General features: G+C 39.9%; 1 long non-coding RNA gene across 2 annotated transcripts; it reads left to right on the plus strand.

Annotated features, from left to right (window-relative positions):
- Positions 1 to 13,173: 13,173 nt before the first annotated feature.
- On the plus strand, positions 13,174 to 21,322 carry LOC122065643. Of its 2 annotated transcripts, none has more exons than XR_006136063.1 (7): positions 13,174 to 13,338; positions 13,443 to 13,545; positions 13,630 to 13,698; positions 13,802 to 13,867; positions 18,434 to 18,496; positions 21,012 to 21,089; positions 21,267 to 21,322. It is a non-coding gene; the product is annotated as an uncharacterized LOC122065643 (long non-coding RNA). The 2 variants fall into 2 exon arrangements; XR_006136062.1 differs by having other exon boundaries at positions 21,230 to 21,318.
- Positions 21,323 to 21,945: the final 623 nt, after the last annotated feature.

The raw sequence follows: 21,945 nt of genomic DNA on the forward strand, positions 1-21,945 counted from the left end.
AATGGAGATGGGATAGATGTGGGTGGGATGGAATTTCTTTGTCCTGGGTCTTTCACCCACAACTATCTCAACTATTGACATATCTCCTCTCAGGAATCAAAGCAACAATGGCTCTAAATTTTTTTTTTTTTTTTTTTGGAACAAACCAAAGAAAAGGATACAAATAAGCAAAGCCTACTCAACATAGAGCCAAGTACAACCAAAGAACAGAAGGGGGGGGGAATGAAGGGGGCCAAGGGCTTCAAGGGGGTGGACAAGATCAACCTAAAGGTTCCAAGAGGTAACTATGTGGGTATTCTGGCGGAAGCTAATGACGGGAGGAGAATGAAGGGTATGGGCTTTAGAGGAGACATCAAAGTAGATAGCTTTCCAAATCTAATCTAGAGATCGGGATTTGGAGGTCCATCTACTAATGTTCCTCTCCTTCTAAAGGTGATTTATCATAGCACAAAATGTCAGTTCACTAATAAAATCGCAGTAGGTCATGTCAATCCATAACCATTCTCTATCAAAAGGTGGGATGGATCATCGAATAGGCCAGCATTTGGAAAGGATTTTTTTTAGATGAGGGAAGAGAAGGGGCAGGTGAAAAATACATGGGGGATGTCCTTCGTACCCTAAGTACAAAGACAACAAGAAGGGTTGGCTAGGATGTGATAGTGAATGAGAAAGGATTGAGTAGGGAGACATTTGGAAAGGCAACGCCATAGAGTGAAACTATGATAGTGAATATGCCCTTTAAACCAAACCACCTTATGCCAAGGAACAACCATAGAAGGGGATCGGATGAAAGACCAAGCAGAAGCCGAGGAGAAGGAACCATCTGAGGTGGGGAGCCAGATGCATTTATCCTCTCTACTATGGTGGCTAGGAGAAAGAAGATGGAGGGAGGTCCAGAGATCCAAAAGAGGGGAGGAGAGAGGAGGGAGGGGACTAAACCAAGGGGGAGAGAAAAGAGGAGAAGAAAGCATTAGGATGGAGGCCAGAAGAATATATAACTCTAAGAAAGACAAAATGGGAGAGGATGCCAGCAGGATGCCAAAGGTCCTTCCAGGGGGAGATAGATTGATCGTCGCCATTGGAATGGGAGAAGGCAGTGAGGGCAATTGATCTCAGATCGAGGATCTTTCTCTAGATCCAAGAGGGATCTAAGATGCAAGGGGTAGTCCAAAGAGAGTTGTGCTTGAGCAAACCAGGGTATATCCAATCAGCCCAGATACTTTTGTGCTTGGAAACATTTTCTAGGTAAGCTTGAGGTCTCCAGCAGAGTTGGTGGCTCTGATTCTCCTAATCCTGAGTCCTTCGGATTTGGGGAGGCATACTTTCTCCCAACAGAGAGGTCTAAGGAATTTGGAGGAGTCAGATCCCTTTTAAAGGAAGGAACTGAGAAGGCTTTCAATGGAATTGATCACAGAGGATGGAAGGACACAAGTGCCAGACTAATAAAGGTACATGGACTGGAGAACCGATCAAATCAAAGTGAGACAACCGGTCAAGGAGAGAAGTTTTCCTTTCCAGAGCAGGAGCTTTTTCCTAAGCTTGTCAAGTATGGGAGCACGGTGATGGAAGAAAGCCTAGTGGAGATGAGAGGGAGCCCTAAGTACTTGATAGGCAAGGAGCCCAGCAGGATTCCAAAGATCTTGGAGGGGGATTGGACTTGATGAGATTAATGCATAGGCCCAAGAAAGATTCGAAGGATTGGAGAGTGGACATGATAGGAGAGATAGATAGAGGATAAGTCTTAGAGAAAATCATGGTGTGCTCAGCAAAGGCCAGGTGGGTGAGGAGAAGGGATTTGCATTTAAGGATAAGAGAAATAAGGTGGAGATCAATGGAGGATTGGATGGAGCAGGAGAGGACTTCAAGGGATAGGGAAAACAGTAAGGGGGATAGGGGGCAACCTTGTCAAATGCGATGGCCCGAGGGAAAATAACCCACAGGACTCCCACTAACAAGAATAGAGAACCGGGGGGAGGAGATACAAGAGCCCATCCAGTGAACAAAGGATGGGGGAAGGACATTTGAGTCAAAACATTGGAAATAAAATCCCAACTGATTGAATCAAAAGCTTTATGAATGTCAATTTTGAGAAGGGCTATCGGAGAGTGAGAATTTCGGTCAAAGCCACGGGCTATCTCATGACAAAGGATGATGTTGTCTGAGATACTCCTACTAGCAATGAAAATAGGTTGATTGGGATTGACAAGAGAGTCAATGACTTTCTGAATCCTGCTGGCAATAATTTTGACAATGAACTTGTAGAGAAGATTACAAAGAGAGATGGGTCTAAAATCATTCATGGAGTCGGCCCCCTCCTAAGGGATGAAACACAAGAAGGTATGATTAATCCCACTAATTTGGGTAGGATTGTAGAAAAATCTTACAACAAGAATGAGGTCGTTTCTGATGGTGCTCCAACAAGCTAAGAAAAAGCCCATGCTGAAGCCATCAGGGCCAGGCAAGGTTCAAGATCTCATTTCATTTCGGTATTTCGGTATTTCGGTGGGTTCATGACCACTGAAATACCAAAATTTTGGCAAGATTTCGGGTGAAACTACATATTTTTTTTTTGTTTCGGTTGGCTGTTTCGGTGGTCAAATGGTGGTGGTATTTTGACCTAAAACTTGGGGGATAGCCTATTTTTAGGTTAATAAACATTCTAAGAACATAAAAATGTAAAAATATTAGAACATGATATTGTTTTAGAGTTGTACCTTTGTTTGGCAGCAATCATCGAACTGTTCTGAAAACTATACCTACTTCATTGCTAAAACAAGATGTAATATGATAGTAAAACAAATAAATAATGCATTTAAGCTATGATCAAGCATACATCAATATTAATTAGCTAATATTTAGAGTATTAGAGTAGTATACTATGCGACTCCCTAATCCACAAGTCCCAACTAAAGTCAAACACTGAGAATGTAACTTACTCAACAGTACAAGTGTACAACATAATTGTAATGACTATGTAGTATCTACTATCTACTAGAAAGAACTATGATGGCCCGATTGGATTCCATGCTCAGTACGAAAGAATCGATGTGCATTTTCCTATGACTGAACCACAAATGCATGCCATGTCATAGTCTGAGAGAATATTGAACGTAGTCCTCCACAGCTACCAAAAAGATTAAGTCATCTACATACTGAACGTAACCTATCTGAGCGTACGTATCACTATCATAGTATGAAGAAGAACTTTCCATTGATTTACTGTCAACTGATGGATCCAACAATGTGTACGGGTTGGCTGGGTATGAGAATGAAGTGTCCATAAAGCCACTACCATGTGACTGGGTCTGGGAGCCATGTTCAGTACTACTACTAGGAATAGATGAACCAGATATATGCCCCATCCCAATGAATTGATCATAAGGTCCATGATAGTGCGACCAGGCGCTCCCTCCAGTAAATGATGGGACATGCCATTGCCCACTCCCTCTACTCTCACTGTCTGGATGACTATCCCGTGCATTCAAACTCATTCCACCAATAGAAGTAGATAGACTATCAATGTCCATACAATCTCGTTGCCCTTCACCGAATCAGCGACGAGGCCCCCTACTATAACCTGAACTTCTCCCTCCACCTAATGGATGTGCACCATGATTAGAATCTTATGTGGCATTCTCAAACTGACTCTCCCTAGTGAATCGCACTGGCTTCGACTGTGGATCGGCCTACTCATGCTGCTCTCGAACTCCTTCAAATCTATCACCACCACCTTCCCCATCACCACTATCACCATCATCATCATCATCACCATCACCATCATCATCGTCATTACCATCATCACCCTCTTTATCATCTCCTCCATCTCTGTCACCATCACCATGTGTCTGTGTATGTAGTTGTGTTTGAATCTAGGTGTGGGTATGACCACCCGATGAGATGGACCAATCCTCTTCGTCATCATCATCATCTACCAGGTGCAAGTTCGAATGGTCGAGGGGTCTATGAATGTATCCTTCCATCTGTAGCCATATAATCATCAACATTGACCGCCATCTCTCGCACTAGATATGGGTCTAGCATACCTCCCGACTGATCCATCAACGGCTCACCTTTATCCCTCACCCAGTCCACTAGAGGATCCTCATCATCTGAGTCGATCTAAAAAATATCAATGAGTTTGATCTGGCCCTTATCATTATCCTGACTCATGCGTATGTGTTGCATCCTCAGTCTCATATTATAATGCACATACACCAAGTCATTTAGACATTGTGAACCCAATCAATTTTGCCTCTTTGAATGGATGAGTGAAAATGTGCTCCAATTTCTCTCACAACCAGATGCAGAACATGTCTAGGAGAGTATTTTGATGGTAATATTCCTCAATTCTGGAGACGAACCCCCATACAACACCCACCATTCAGCTGCATTATAAGTTACAACAAGTGTACAAGATTATTTATGTTCCAAAACACTTAACACTTGTATAAGTGACATACTAAAATTTGGATTTCATAGCAGATCAGTATTTGTATGACCCGCATATGCGACGGGAGCCCCGAAGCTACCCAATACATCCCTGAATTCTTTTGTCTATAACAAATTTATAGATAGGACCTTAGTTAACAACCATTGTTCTAAAATTTAGATTCCTATAATATAATAGTAATAGTAGTAAAAACTAACCTCAATATTGGCTTTGGCTTGTAGATCGGGGTTTGATTGTAACTTGGCAATCACTTGCTTCACTGCTTTTAGAAGATCCAGATCCAATGCAAGTCTCTTGTTGTACTGATACCTAGGGTTTAAATAGTATGCTGAAAAGTGAAAAAACATATTATTGTCAATGTGAACATTAATGCATTTTATATCACATAAAAGAATGCATTCAGCTTTGCTTACCAGCCTTATGCAATGGATGCAAAAGCTAATGGTCTTCTATTATTTTCACAAATTTCCTACTTTCACGTGGGTTGGCAGCATAGATATTTTCCTTCAGCATTGCAATAGCAGCCCACAAGCTTAACAAGGTGTGTTTGAAAGCAGAATCCATCAACTTCAACATGCCAACAATTGGTGCCAAAATTTTAACGACTTTACCCAATTGTGTCCAAAACTCCTCTGATGAAATGGTTGCCTGTGCCTCCCTACCACTAGCTGATCCTACTTTTCTCTAATCAAACCACTCCTTAGATGCGACATGGATCAAAGACTAACTTTCTTAGACTCAAAACTCTGGAGTGCAATATAGTCGGTAGCAAATCTTGTGAGACCGGGCCTGACCAAGTCACCCCCGCACTTCTCCCTCAATAGGTTCAATAAAAACCCATGATTATAGACAAATGTGCTCACTTGCCTAGCCCTTTCAACCACAGTCTGCATAATTTTCTCATTTCCTTCAACATTAAGTCAATGCAGTGTTCTGTACAAGGAGTCCAAAAGAGTTGGAATCTAGGGTTGTTCATCATTTTAATTCTGGCTTTCTTGTAGTTACTTCTATCGTCAGTCATAATCTGAACAACATTTTGTATCCCAACTTCTTCCACAACATCCTTCAAAAGCTTGTAAATATATTTTACACCTTTTCTTTCCTTGGATGCATCAATAGACTTCAAGAAAATGGTTCTACCATCACAATAAACCATAAAATTGACAATGGACTTTCTCGTGGGCCCTGTCCAACCATCACACATTATGGTTACCCCATAGCTCTTCCACATAACTTTTAACTCAGCAATATATGCTTCCAATTCAGCCTTCTCCTTAAGCAAATATACACTCATCCACCTCATATGCAGTCAACCCCTTTATCCCTAGATTGGCCTCAATCATAGCATCAAGCATTGGGGATCCTTCTGTAAAATGGGGTTCACACAAGGTGGAACTACTGGAGCTGGAGTTGGAGCTGGAGGTAGGCTGCCCTTGTACTCTGTGATCTCCTAAAGGGCAGAAGGATCTGTGAAGATCCACTACCTCCTGCTCTAGATGGACCAGCCTCTCCATGTCTATGCCTTTCCATATCCTCATGAAGATTATGTCGGCTTAATGCTTGCACTTGCCGCCAATCTCTAGCCTCTTGCTCAGCTTTTATGTCATCAGGCACATACACTGGGTTATTGCTGTCATCATCACTATCATCATTATATCGATGCACGGGAGCATGTAGTGCCTCCTCAAACTCTATCCTCATCTTTTCCTTTGCCACTTTTCTCTTATTCCCCCCTTCATGTCTTCAGCTATGGCCTTGGCAATATGATTAGGCACTTCTCTGCATCTAGCCACATCTAAGAAATTTCCAACCAGATGTTACTTAAGGCTTGTGGCCCCACCACCCATAAACATCTTATAACAGTAGCTGCATTTTGTATGCCTCTTATCGCTATCAATCAGCTCTCTGTGTTTCCATGCAATCTCTCCACTATCACGACTACTATCATGTCTTCCACGTCCTCTCCCTCTTCTCCCACCTTCTTCATCGCCTCCTCTAGCCATTTTATGTCACTCTGATGCTGATGCATAGAAAAAGAATGTCATTATTAACTTACAAGTATATGGTAGCTCCAAAACACTCTAATATTAATTTCCTATTTTTTTTTTAAATCAAAACAAAAAATTCCCTATTTTTAAAATTATTTTTCAATTATTAATCTATTTTTCATATTTTTAAAAAATTAAAATAAAAAAATACCGACTGGAAAAAAGTTTCACTCCAATGGACTCGTAGAACAGCCATGGTGACTAACATATATATAGTTGACAACTATCAAAGCAATATTTAGCATAAAAAGTAACAATTTATGTTAATAGAAAATGAATTTTTAAACCAAAAAAATAAAAAAAATATTAATGTACCAAAAAAAATTTCGACTCGGTGAGGTCATAGATCAGCCTCTAATGTCTAATATATAAAAAATCTACAAGCATCCAACGAGTATTTATGTACTATTTCAAAAAAAAAAAATGGTTTCAGAGAAAGAATTTTACCTTCCTTAAGCTTTTAATGTATAGATCTTCTTGTAGGAGTCCAATGGAACTCAAAGAGTGTGATGATGTGGCTAATTAGAGGATGGAATGAGTGTTTTCCCTTCAAAATAAGCCTCTTAAACCAAAATCATCGAGATAGCCAAGACAGAGTCAAAATATGGAGTATTTATATTAAGTGGTTTACCGAAATTTCGATCGAAATCTTACATAACCCTTAATTCACCGAAATTCTAGAATTTTGCTAAAATTTCGATGAGATTTCAAACCATATAGCCAGGGGCTTTGTTGTTTTTGTGAGACAGGATGGCAGATAAGATTTCCTCAACACTGGGGATGGATTAAAGAAAAGGAAGGAATTCAATAGGGACGGACTTGTTGAGGAGATTAGGAGGAATTGGGGAGGGACAGTTAGGGGAGCAGCCAAAGAGGCTCTGGAAGTGGGAGATAGCTTCCGACTTGATGAGATCAGGAGAGAAGAGCTCAATCCCAAAGGAGGAGATCAACTTGGGGATGGTGTTGGCATTGTTTCTGGCTTTGAGAGAATTGTGAAAATAAGCTAAATTGGAGTCGCCAAGGTCAAGCCATTTGATGCAGGATTTCTGGCGAACAAAGCATTCTTCTTGATACAGAAGCAAGGATAGGTTAGCAAAAGCTACTTTTTCTTCTTCATCCAAGGAAGGGTTAAGGAGATCAGATTGAAGTTTAGATTGGATGGAGTAAAGCTTGTCACGGCCAAAGGAGAACCGAAGATGTCTCCAAAGGAGGAGGAATTCCAAAGCTTTAAGGCAGCCTTAACAGTCTTTAGCTTTTTGGCAAAAGCAAAGAGAGTGGAAAGGGAACGAGGGGTAGGAATGCTCCAAGTACAGTGGACGAGTGGAAGTCAGGATGGGGAATCCACATGTCAAAGAATTTGAAAGGCTTTGGCCCGAAGGAGCAAAAGGGAAGGACATGGATAGAGATAGGGCTATGATCAGAGATCCCTAGAAGGCCAAATCAGGCATGGGAGGAAGGGAAGGCTTCAAGCCAAGCTTCATTGGTAAGGGCCCCATCAAGTTTATAAGCCACTCCAAGGTTGTCTGATCTTTTTTTATGCCAGGTGAGCTTGACCCAGACCATCTAAGGTTAGTGAAATTGAGATCCTCTAGGCAATCATTAAAAGAGTTTATAGCTTGGGAGTCAATGGGGTTGCCCCCTGCTTCTGATGGCTGAACTTGATAACATTGAAGTTGCTAGCAATTCCCTAAGGCCTGGAGCCTATAGAGGTGGAAAAGATATCAGATCAAACCAAAGGGGAAGCCTGAGAGAGGCCCTATTATGGGCATACACAATAGAGAGGAAGCAAATGAAGGGGCCATAAGGGTGGGAGATAGAGATGTGAATGGTTTGAGCAGAGGAGTGGAGGCAGGAGATGGAAACAAAAGAGGGATCCCAAAGAACCCAGATCCGCCCATTGGGGCTGTGGGAGTAATTGGATTCGACGGACCAGGAGGGCACTATCGACGAAGCAATATGAGGGGCATTGATTTCCTGGACACGAGTTTCCAAGAGACAACAGAGATTTGGAGGAGCGAATACTAGATCTGATTTCAGTTTGTTTTTCCAAGGAATTGAGACCTCGAACATTCCAAATGGTCCAAGGGATCATTTAAAACCATGATGGGAAGGCATCGAACACTTGGAAGAGCTTCAGAGAGTCAAGGGGATGGAGGGACCAGATGGGGGAGGTGGTCAGCGCCTATACACTATGACTGGGGAGGCAGAGGGAGTGATTGAGGATTTAGTAATGATGGAGGAAGAATTTTATTTTCTTTTTTTTATTTTTTGAGGTTAGAAATGGAGGCCTTAGTGGTGGTGGAGGATAGGGGTTGAAGGTGGTGTTGGTGTTGGTGTTGGTTGGGTGGTGGGCAGGAGTCTCATCCAAGGAGTTGCCTTGAGAGGCAATCGGACATGCAAATGACGTCGGTGAGTCACTATTATTGGGGCGAGTAACAGTAGGCTTTGAGTTGTAGTTGGACAATTGGTGCAGAGAGGCAGTGTCCGAGCAATGAGAATGGTCTTCCATGATATCTTGGTGTGGCCCTGAGGAGCAGGGAGGAGACAAAGGAGATATCATTGAGGGGTGTGTTAGAACTCCCTATGGGTTTGAGTTTGAAACTCTATTGAGGAAACCACACGAGAAAAACAAGAACACGAATCTAATAAAATTATGGAGGATCGATTTGTACCTTTCACCTAGTATGCTGAAGATGATTGATAATGGTCACTCCCACTTTCGCTCTCTTGACTTGGCTATGGATCTTCTACAGTCCCTTAAACCTCATTGGTTCTCTCACTTTAATGGTAAAGTGGGGAAGAGTAAATAATGGCTGTAGGGACCCAAAACCTAGTATTTATAATACTGTCCTGCACTCAAAACCCTAAACCACAATGGGTTGAGCCAGCATATCCCTAAGCTTGAGAGTGACCGAACCGGTTCATGCAATTTGATTCTCACCCATTTAATCAACCCGAATAATTAATTTAGCCCATAAATCCAACAATCTCCCACTTGGGCTACATTAATTATAAGGATGTCTTTTAAATTGCTGTGGCCATAGAATCTTATTACATTAACCACTCTCACTGTGATTCAGTTGAATAACCACTCTCACTGTGATTCAGTTGAAAAACCACTCACATCGAATAACAGCAGAAGATACACCTCAATATACGGCATACAACTTTCTGTTATTACAAACATAAGTAAGTTTCTTAACACGAATCTATGTGGGATACCATCATAGAAATATTGATATATCCTCAAATTACACTGTTGTCATTCTATGTAGGTCCTTAACTAAGATATTAACCTTCACTGTGGCAAATCGCCTTTGATCTGTGGTTAATATCTAACTGTGGCCTTTCGCCTATAAACTGTGGCAAATATTGCCTATGAACTGTGACAAATACTATCTTAAAATGTGGCAAACATTACCTTTTGAACTGTGGCAAAATATTACCTATAACCAAGACAATTACTGCCTATAAAAACATTCTTAAATGAAATCATAAACCAAATATTTCAATAAATAACTGTGCATAATGTAAATGCTAAAACTTAACCATAATTCATCAAACTGTGCCCCAAAACATACGGGCTAAGGTTCAAAACATAAACAAATACTAAACAAAATCAAAGCTCCCACTAATCAAGCATTTCAAATAACTGTATGTAAAGAAATCCTAACTACTTGATAGAACCAAATTTTACTTGCTCTCAATTACTGGTGATCATTCTACCTCACCCTTTCTTGGTATCATCCTGCTTATCAGCCCCAGAATTCTTCCTCTTCTCTAACCATTTCTTGAAAATAAAACAGTCCTTCTTCACATGTCCTTTCTTATGGCACCAGAAACACTCTACGTTGTTGGTATTCTCTTCATCCTGAGCCTTTTGAGATGTGTCAAGTTCTTGAGAGCTATTAGTCCTGTCATATGGCTTGACGCTTCCTCTGTTGGAAAAATTTTTGTTCCTTCTGCTTGGTCCACCAGAAGATCCCTTGTGAAAAGTTGCATGTGCACTCTCAAACCTAGTTTGTTTCAATTTTTCTTCCTCTTGAGTGCAAATGGAAATGAGCTCATTTAGGCTCCAATCGTCCTTCAGTGCAATGTAGGTAGATTGGATAACCTTATACTGACTAGGGAGGGTATTCAGTGCAATGTGTACAATATATTCTTCATCGATCTGTATTCCAAGATCCTTAAGTTTACCAGCATCAGTAGCTACATCCAAAATGTATTCTCTAACACTCCCACATCCATTATACCTTGTATTCATTAGCCTGGTCATCAATGTGGTTTTCTCAGCTTTCTTGTTGTGTTGAAATCTAGCTTTAATAGTATCCAGGAATTCTTTTGCAGTGTCTTTGATCTCTATGTTCCCACGTATAATTTCAGGAACTGCCTTTTTTAAAACCAGTATGCACTTTCTGTCTGCTTTAGTCCATTTCTTAAACTTGGTCCTTTCAGCACTTCTGCTCGAGTCTGTGAGAGGCTCAGGTTTAGGCTCCCTAAGTGCCAAGTCTAAGTGATTGATGTTGGTCACTCTCACTTTCGCTCTCTTGGCTTGGCTATGGATCTTCTACAGCCCCTTAAACCTCATTGGTTCTCTCACTTTAGTGGTAAAGTGGGGAAGAGTGAATAATGGCTGCAGGGACCCAAAACCTAGTATTTATAATACTGTCCTGCACTCAAAACCCTAAACCACAATGGGTTGAGCCAGCATATCCCTAAGCTTGAGAGTGGACCGAACCGGTTCATGCAATTTGACTCTCACCCATTTAATCAACCCGAATAATTAATTTAGCCCATAAATCCAACAGGGTGCTCATCATAGTCTTCAAAGGCCGGCAGAGACAGGCCTTGAGAGATTTCTAATTCTGAACAAAGGGGACTGTAGTTTTCCAGGATGGTGCAGGAGGCCAAAGGAGCTGGTGATGCTGTTGTAGGGAGCTGGGCCTTCAGAGGCTAGAGAAGATGAGTCCAAGGTGATGCGAGGGCTCAAAGGGCCTGTCGAGTCCAACCGAGACTCAGAGAGGGAAATCAGATTGTCGCAATGAACCACCGAACAGGCGACCGTGGCAGAGCAAGGCCAATTGTTGGTGTAGGGGATGGGGCCTTCCAAGGCCGACAGCAAGATTTTTGGAGCAGATGAGCACGAATAATTGTTAATGTGGGGAATAGGGCCTGCCAAGGCAGGTGGCAAGGATGCCGGAGCAGACGGACAGGATAAATTGTTGATGCAGGGATTGAGGCCTTCCAAGGCCGGCAAAGGTCGAAGCAGGAGAGAGGCATCATCAGCCAACGGGGCGTCAGACGAAGGTAAAGGCTGCAGGGGTTGAAGGCTGGCCGAAGCAGGAAGCTGTAAATTTCATTCTTTCATTAATTCTCAGTTGGTTATAGTAGATCCTCTTATGTAGGAGCGGGTACAACCTTACAACTCAGGAAGAATCCCAAAATGGAAACTAAACTTATAGCTTTAAGCAATAGGAGATTTACTTGTTCACTAAGAAAATAACATAAAACAGAAGAAGATCCTTCTAGAAGACTAACTCCACATTCCACCTTGTACTTTGACTGGTCAAAACACAAGAGACATGAATGCAGCAGTAAGGAAGCTCGCAGGAGAGGAGAAAGTAAACTATGGATGCTTTGTTGGCTGGATCGATGGCAGCATGGATGGCTTCTAGAAGGCACCAACTGGAGACCAAAATTCTGTAGAAATAACTGTAGAGTAGCTGATTCGATGGCCCTACTATAGAGGCCAGAACTTGGACAAAATTGGGGCCAGCTTGGGCTGGCTCGGTCAGCCTAAATCTGGTCCTAAAGCTGGACTGTTGCTCACTGCTTTGTTTCTTCTTCTATAATATAATCCAGCACGTGTATCTACTTCACTCTTTGAGGATGACTAAGCCAACACCAGAAAACTGTGTGATTCTTGGGAGAGGTCCCACTATTGTAATCTCTTCTTGTGAATGGATGGCATTTGTCCTTTTTCTTCTTGTATTTTATGGTCGTGCAACTTTCGTTTCACTTGTGCAAAACTTGTTATTCATCAGAAAAAGAAAATGGCTTGAAAATATGCTGGTATTTAGAGAATATCATGATCTTTTAACTTTATATTGAATGATAAAGGTCTTCAAAACTTGAAAACAGTCTCTTCTGTAAAAGCAAGAGGTAAGGCTGCTTACATTTGCCCTCCCAAGCCCTGTAGTAGTGGAGCGAAAGGTCTTTGAAATCCCCAGGAATGTAGGTGGCGAACTTGCCCTACAATAGATTGTTTTATCAGTTCACTTGATACAGTATTCTGGGCTGGGCTGGGCTGGGCTGGGCTTTCCTTTTAGTTTGTTGTGAAGAGCAATTTTTGGCACTGATTTCATGAATAGTCAAGAGTAACTCTTTAACGACTTTGTTTCTCCCCCGGCCCCCCCACACCCCACCCCCACCCCCACCCACCCCCAATCTAATTATTTATTGCCTGTTATCTTTTATTACTTCATTCTGAATATTAAAGTACTTTTCATAATTTGATGATTAAAAGGTGGTTCATTTTCGATCTCTAGAGAAAGTAATGGAGGATAATAATTCTTTTGCTTTTCCTGTTATTTTTAACTGTAAGAGAACTTGTAAAATATTCTCTCATTCATTCCCTTTTCTCCTTTTGCAATTTATATGTCAAAGGTTGACAAATATGTAGATGTTGTCCAAAAAGTTAGTTACGGACTTGATTTGGATGATCCATCCAAAATTAGCCTCACAACCTATGGTTGTTTCAATGGGATGCTATTTTTGGAACCAATAAAGTACAAGATTGTGGAGTATTTTTCAGACATGCTGGTCTACAACATCACTGAAGTAGGTCATCAACCCGGAACCTGAGTTCTTTCATAGGGTTTTCATGTCCTTTCATTTTTGGTAACCTTTGAATGACTCAATTCAATTGGAATTATTTTTGACAGATTTCAGATGTCTTGTATTATGAAGTATTGGATATCCCTCTTTTAGAATTAGAAGGCTTGAAGACACTGAATTTTACTTTTCGTTCAGCCATAAAAAAAAGAGGTGAGTGTACACATATCAATGGTCATCTACGTGGTCATTTCCAGATTTTGTGGTCACATTGCGTCTCTTTCCTTTTGTTTTCAGCTGTCCGAACGTAGTATAAAATTTTCAGGGGAAACAGTTGAAGATTTTCTTGTCAAATTAAAAACTGAGGTGAGTGCTTGTTTCGTGTCTGACATTTTAGCTGTTTCCATTTTATAATTAGAAGGGTAAACCTGCTAAAGTAAACCTACTTTTGTGACACATTGTGGAGCAGGTTGAGCTATCTCATCCTAGTGTAAGACTCAAGTTACTTGGCATTTCCAATCACAAGATATCTGTGGTATGCGTTTCATTACTTGACTTTTAATTGCTTTTAGTCGACTAATATGGATCCATTTGGGCAAACACTCTACTTCCAAAGACTAACATTTGTTTAACTAAGAGTGTTGAACCGAGATTCCCAAGTTAATTAGCTGATGCAGATAAATTTTCAGAAGTGGGTTTAATTGAAAATAAGTTTTGGGTTGGTTCTGTGGTATGGCTTTTGGTCCAAGGGGTTTTAATTGTGTTTGACCATTTTAAAGCGCTTAAAATATAGGTTGGAGGTAGAAATACAGGATTGGTTGGGGTCTTGGTGGCTATTTTCTATTTCACTTATTTATTATTTTTATCATATCTTATCAAGAGGTTTTATGATAGGTAGAAGGAAAACTGAATATATGATGTGTCCCTTTAGTCAGGCTAAGTGGGGTGATGAGGTTGTGAATCTGACTGACCGAGAACTACCACAGAGAGACTATTTCAAATACTTGGGGTCAATCGTTAGCAAAGAATGAGATATAGAGGATGGTGTGTCTCACATAATTAAAGTTGGATGGATGAAGTGAAGAAATGTGTCGGGTGTGTTGTGTGATAAACATATGATAGTTAAACTCAAGGAAAAATTTTACAGGACAACAATAGGACTAGCTATGACTTGTGGGGCAGAGTGTTGGGCAGTCAAGAAGAGTAACTTGAATAAGTTGGGGGTAGCAAAGATGAGAATGTTACATGGGATGTGCGACAATACTAGAAGGGATAGAGTAAAAAATGATTGTATTAGAAACAAAGTGGGGGTCGTTTCGATTTAGGACAAGCTCCACGAGAGCTAGTTGAGGTGGTATGGTATGTTTAACGGAGACTATGGATTCCTCAGTCAAGAAAAGCGACCAGATTCATATTGAGGGTTCCTGAAGAGGTTGGGGCAGACCTAAAATGACTATTGACAAAGTTGAAATTGGTTGGGTTGGAGTCTAGTATGACCATAGATAGACTTATGTGGAGGACAAAGACCCGTGTAGCCATCCCCTTGTGGGGGATGTTCCTAAGATGTTGTTATATTTACAGCTAAAACATACCTCTTTTATCATTTTCTACTTCATTGTTGCACTTCTTGTATCTTATATTTCTCTTACTTTGATGATCATATTGGATCCATGTAGTGGACTCCATTTAGTTGGGATAAGGTTATAGTAGTGGTGGTTGTCTTTAATTGGAATGTGTCTAATGATAGCAACCCTACTTATCTCTATTTCTAGAGTCAATCTTAATAAAGTAGGTTGCTGATTTTATTATTTGGAAGAGAGGAGAGGCTATGTAGATGTTTATGGAGGGTACGGAGTTGGGGAGAGAAATGAGGAGGGGATTGCAGTTTTGGAATTTGCGACAACTTATGATTTATCCATTGTGAACACCTTTTTCGAAAAGAGAGGAATATTCAATTACTTATAAGAGTGGGAAACATACCAGCCAGATAGACTTTATCCTTACAAGAAGGTCTAAAAGATTGTTGTGTAAGAATTGTAAGGTTATGCCTGGGGAGATCCTGACCACCCAACATCGATTGCTGGTCTTGGACTTATACCTAAGCTTGCTGAAATGCAAGTTAGGAAAACTCGTTGGCCCTATGGTAAGGTGGTGGAGGTTCCTTGAAGGCATTTACCGATGGTGTGGTCAAGAATGTGATGTGGGATCTTGAGGGAGACGCCAACACAATGTGGATTGAGTTGACAGATTGTATTAAGAGAGTTGCTAAACGGTATCTAGGGAATGATAAGAGGCACTCAGATGGATCCTCGAGAGACTTGGGGGTGGGATGAGGAGGTCCAGACAGCCATTAAGAGTTTATGACTAGGAAGAGAGTTTTAAGACTTGACAAAGGATTAAGGAGGTAGAGGACAAGAAGAGGTATAAGGCTGACAAAAACGAAGCAAGGAAGATTGTGGGAAATGCAAGGGGTAAAGAGAAATGATGAGTTGTATAACAAGACGAACACAAAGGAAGGGAAAAAACTATCTATCCGACAGCTAAAATACAAGAAAGGAAGAGTAATTTGGATCATATTCGGTGTATTCAATGTGACGATGGTAGAGTGCTAGTTAAGGATGATGACATTTGGAAGAGATGGGATGAATATTTCTACAACATACTAAATGGAGACAACACGAGTAGAATTGGCCTGGAATATCATATTACTCCTCAAGACACAACGTTTCATAGATATGATAAAAGGATTGGAGTGACCAAGGTGAAAGAAGCCTTAAGAAAGATGAAAGTAGGTGAGACTTCAGGCTAGGATGAAGTCCCAATGGAAGTGTGGAAGAGCTTGGGACTATGTGGGATATCATGGCTAACCAATCTATTTAACAAGATTATGAGCATCAGAAAGATGTCAAATGAATGGATGAGAAGCATCATAGTTCCAACATACAAAAATAAGGATGATATATAGAGCTGCAATAACTATAGAGGCATAAAACTCATAAGTTAATACTATGAAACTATAGGAGAAAGTTATTGAAGCCCACTTGAGAAGAGAAACTAATATCTTGGGGAATCAATTCGATTTAATGCTAGGTAGATCCACAGCTGAGGCGAATTACATACTAAGGAGACTCATTGAGAAATCTAGTGCCTAAAACAAGGAACTCCGTATGGTCAGAAAAAGCCTATTACAGAGTCCTTAGAGAATTAATTTGGCATGTATTGGAGAAAAAAGGGTTGGTGAATACATATGTAGATATAATTAAAGACATGTATAAGGGTGTGGTGACTGGTGTGAGAACCATGGGAGGTTAAAGAAGAAAGTTCCGATTACTATTGGGTTGCATTGAGGTTCAACTTTAAGCCCTTATCTGTTTACGCTTATCATAGATGATTTAAGCATGAACATTCAAGGTGATGTCCCATGGGATATGGTTTTTCCTGATGACATTGTTTTGGTGGATGAGACAATAGCATTGGGTTGCTTTTTATTGTTTTGGTGGATGAGACAGTAGCATTGGGTTGCTCTTTATTGTTTTGGTGGATGAGACAGTAACATGGATTAACAATAAGTTAGATTATGAAGATCTGTCTTGGAGTCAGGAGCTCTTAAGATTAGTAGAACGATGACGGAGTATATGGCGTCTAATTTTAGTCACACAAGGATGGATAACGAAGTGGTAAATCTAAAGGAAAGAGAAATACTGCAAAGTGATTATTTTGATTATCAAGGGTCACTCCTAAACAAAGAAGGTGACATAGAAGATGATATATCTCACAGAATTAAAGTAGAATGGATGAAATGGAGAGGGGCATCTGGCGTGTTTTGTGATCAGCTTATTCCTTCTGAAGCTTAAAGGAAAATTCTATAAGTCTGTTGTATGATCAGCTATGATGTATGGACTAGAATGTTGGGCAGTTAAGAAGTGTAACATAGATCAGCTAAGCTTAGCAGAGATGAGGATATTGAGATAGATGACCAAGTTAGAGCGGATACGAGAGTAGCCCTGATTCAAGACGAGTTCTGAGAATTTCATTTAAGGTGGTATGGTCATATTCAACGGAGACCTAGGATGCTCCAGTAAAGAGAGGAGTGACCAAATCTAGATGGAAGGATAAAAAAGAGGCAGGGGCAGGCCTAAAATGACCATGGAAGATATTGTAAGAAAAAGCATGCAACAGTTAGGTCTTTACTCTAGTCTGACCTCAAACGAAGATATCATAGATCTTCTTCAATGCCTTCACTTAATGCTAACCGAACAATAGCGCTCACTAGGGTGGTTTACTCAGGTTAGCCAAGAAAGCCTTCGCGCGCTATGGCAAAGGCATAGAGCTCAAACATAGGCTTACAGAGCTATTTGGAGGAAAAAGATCCATGTTGCCCGACTAATTGTAGGTGGGATGCTCTTGTGGAGGTGCTTTGTTTCTTTTTCTTTCCCCCTTTTTTCCCCCCTTTTCATAGATCCATGTAGCCGATCCAATTTAGTTGGGAAAAGGCTAAGAAGTTGTTGTGCTGATTTTATTATTTTCTTTTGGGTAAGATTATCAATAATCAGTTATGATGATATCCTACTTGGGTTAGCTCTCACTGTAAAAGAATAAAAAATAATGTAAAGGTATGTAGGCCTCCCCAACGATTTGAAGTAATGCCAATTCAGTTTTTCTGAATCTTTGTTGTTGTGTACTCATTAGTGTGCGTGGTGGATTCTAAGTAAAAGTGGGGGTGGATCCTTATTTGAAGTAATGCCAATTCTCTTCACGGTTTTGGTGGATTATTGCCCTGTTCTATCGTTGCATCCATTTTTATTAGATCTAGTTTCATATTCTGTTCTACGAATTTGTATGTATTAGTATCTACTTGGATTTTTCTGGTTCGGGATTTTGTGTTCATTAGTAGCTGTGGAGACTAAACCCTATTATGTGTTAAGCAATTGAATGTGAATGTTCCTGATCAACACCTCTAAATTTGGTAAATATGAAAGAAAGGGAATTGTTGCAGATCTTTTTCATTGAGCTGCCAACATCTATAGTTTGTAAAGAACTTTTCAGACTAGGTCATAATTTGTCTATTGATGATGTTAATTCTTGAATAACATCCTTGCAGATCTTTTCCGAAAGTGCATTGATAGGGCAAATAAAGGATCCCTGGTTGTCGCTAGTCGAGGAGGTAGCTATATTCTTTCTGTATATCATATGTGAAGCATAGCTTACTCTGCTCTGTTGTATTTTTGCATGCTTTTGGTAGGTGCATGCCTATGCCTGTGAGTTCCAATTCGAGTTAAAACATGCTGGATTTTCAATCTTGTGAAATCTAGATTTAGATAATTTTTCGAATGTTCCATGCATGGGCAAGAACCCTTTATTACACCGGAACTAAGGTTCATAATTTCACATTTCAATTAGGTTTCAACCCCGGTCGGCAATGAAATTTCAAGGAAATCTGAGAATTTTGTCTGACTTTTTTGTATACGCTCTGTTTTTGACATTTCTAATATATTCGAAGAATTAGTTTCATGAATAAAACACTGAAAGTGATACTTGGAGCGTTGACCCAAGTTTGGTAGTGTAAGTTGACTAAAGTTGCATACTAACTAAAAATAGAAAATACATTATTAAAACAAACAAAACATAATGTAGAGGATGCGGAATAAATAATAAAAATTGAATTCATTCTACCATATTTACAATTACAATGTACATAAAAAAATGATATTTGGGAAAAATCTTGTTTACTTATTTGCTTCAAGAACCCTTCCTTAGGTAGATATACTTTGGTTGTGTAAGATTCAAGTGTAGAATGAAAAATTGATGGAAACAAAAGCCCAGTTTATAAGGGGTTGGTTAGAGCAAAATGGTTGAACTCATCAAAATGGTCGAAATCTGTTGAAATTGGAGACTTTTAAAAGTCTCGCAAAATTGGAGAGCAGAAGCCACTCAATTAACTAAAGGCAAGGCGAGGTAGTGCTTGCCATACTACTAAATTCTTTGCGAAATTACCCTGGTATATCGTTTCGGGCACTTGTGATACGGTCAAAATTACAAACCATGACCGGAACTTTTACAGGAACCTTCTTAAATTGAGAAGTTTTTGGTTATAGCATAATATGCCCGAAAATATTTTAAGAATATAAGGGAATTTTTTTTTTCAACTACTGAATTCTAAAATTTAGTTTTGTTGATTGTCTTTTTGTGGGGGAGAGAACCATTGGGAAAGATATAAAGTCTTGCTTTGGAAACTTTTGATGTGGAAAAGGAGAGTAGTTTTTTGCTTTAATAAATTTTCTAATTTATTTATGGGTAATTTACAATGCCATCCCCTGGAGAATGCCAATATTAGAAGGACACCCCCTCTCTTTCACCAAATTAGACTCGGACCCCCTACCGTCAGTCACTGTTAGGTGAGGATTTGAAATGACTTTTTTACCCTTTTGAGTAAAACACATGACCCTAAATCCTATTCTCATGGTCATTAAAAAAAAAAAAAAATTCTCAAAGAAGGAGAGAACTCCTTTTCCGAAAGCTGCAAGGATACGGCTCGATCGGCACTGCCTTTCCCGTTTGTCCCTCACCCCTGTCTCCCGCCACTGCTCATTCTCCAAGGGTTTCTGGTTGTGCCCAGGAAAATACTCTATTAATGCTTGACTAATCCCGCTTGTGTATAGCCATATCATCCATGGGGGAGGGATTGTGAACCGAGGAGACTTTCAGAGAACATAATGAGACTTAATTTGTGGAAACGGAATGGTTGGGATGTTGTATGGGGAGTGGTTGAAAGTTTTCTTATTATTGGGTTTGGAGGAAACAATTAAGGAATAAGACATGTTTGAGACTTTATAGGTAGAGATTAACATAATGGACAAAATACAGAGATTGAAATGGGTTTAAGAAATAGAGAAGAGATTTAAAATCCAGTCTGGCTATGGTATTCCATGGGAAATGGTGAAATCTAGAAGCTTCTTCGCCACACGAAGACAACATCTTTCAAAGGGTAAAGTTGTTCATCTTTCGTCTTGAGCTGATCGGTGTGTCGTCCGCGGGGAGAAAGAAGCTTCTCTCCCTCCTTCGCAACCCAATCCCATTAACAGGTATCCTTCAAAATAACAACTTCAAGCAAATTGGGTTGCAAACATTTTAAATCGAAGGCGAATGGGAAGGAAGACTGATTTTTCTGGTTCTATTTGATTTCAGGAACTCGGACCGGTAGCGCTACCATCTACTGCAAGCGAAAATAGAAAGTCATTTTTGCCGAAGGAGGAGGACAAGTATTACACTACTAGAGGATATATTAGGTACATCACCTTTAGAAGGGTATTTTAGTATTTATAAAAAAATATATCTGCTGATGTCAGCATTTAAAGTATATTCCGTAACAATAACTGACGACAGGGGGTCTGAGTATAATTTGGTATTATGCAGGGGTGTCTCTCTAATTGTGGCATTCTCTAGGGGGTGGCACTGTAAATTACCCTTTATTTATTTAAAGTCCCGACCCCAGAATCCCACACTTCCATTGCCTGCCCACTCCACCAAGGAGTTTCACTTCTTCCATTTCAAATTTTCAGCTAGATTTGCTTACATGCTTTTGAAACAAGTTGAAGCATGGGCTTTAAAACATTAAATTCATGTTTAGTGCAAATTGAAGGTACTGTAGAAAGGTATTAAACCATTGATTGTTACCGCAGATTCCTAAAGAAAAGCTTGGTTCTCAGGATCTGTTGATTCGTGTTTGGCACTCCAACCACGAGGACCAAGAGCTACAGGTAAAAAAATAATAAATTTTATCTTCATACCATCACTCGTATTTGAAGTGCAGAAAGTCTTTGTAGAGTGATGAAGCTCATTTATTTATAAAATCAACCATACGAATGTTCTAATATTTTGGTTTCAACATCTCTTATAGTACTTTGAATACCCGTTTCTCTTGATCATTCATGAAGATGAGACTTTGGCTGAGATTAAAATCCATACACAGGAGAAATTACAAGTTCCAGAAGGATTTTATTGAGGTATCTGTTTTGTTCTTTATTTTTTTTATTTATTTATTTTTTTTTTGGGGGGGGGTTTATGTGTAGTGGTTGCCCATCTAGATCATTTGGCTATATAGGCTTAATGTTGTCTATCCGCACATTCTGTACTCTATTAGGTGGGACTAACAGGGGCCATGCAAGAATAAAATCTTCATGGAAAAATTAACTAAAGGATTGAGGGGATTGAATGGTTTGCAGGATCTAGACATTAGACAAAACTTTACAAGTGGATGTTGAGGAGGCATATATGTTGATCCATCTTGATGTCTTCCTCACTCTTCAGGTGACACGTACGACAATGAAGTATCACAAATCATCATAAACTTCTTATTGTGGGAGTTTTTGGCACTTCGGGGGATGAAAGTGTAGTTTATCATTAATTTGTTGCACATTAATTGCTAAAATTTCACTGTAGCAATACTTTGAATACCCCTTTCTCTTGATCATTCATGAAAATGAGACTTTGGCTGAAATTAAAATCTATAAATGGGAGAAATTACAGGTTGAGGACGAGGATTTTGTTGAGGTATCTGTTTTGTTCTTATTTTTTTACTTTTCTTTTCTTTTCTTTTCTTTTTTTTTGGGGGGG

Source organism: Macadamia integrifolia, unplaced genomic scaffold (assembly GCF_013358625.1).
Source record: "Macadamia integrifolia cultivar HAES 741 unplaced genomic scaffold, SCU_Mint_v3 scaffold2078, whole genome shotgun sequence".
Taxonomy (NCBI): Eukaryota; Viridiplantae; Streptophyta; class Magnoliopsida; order Proteales; family Proteaceae; genus Macadamia; species Macadamia integrifolia.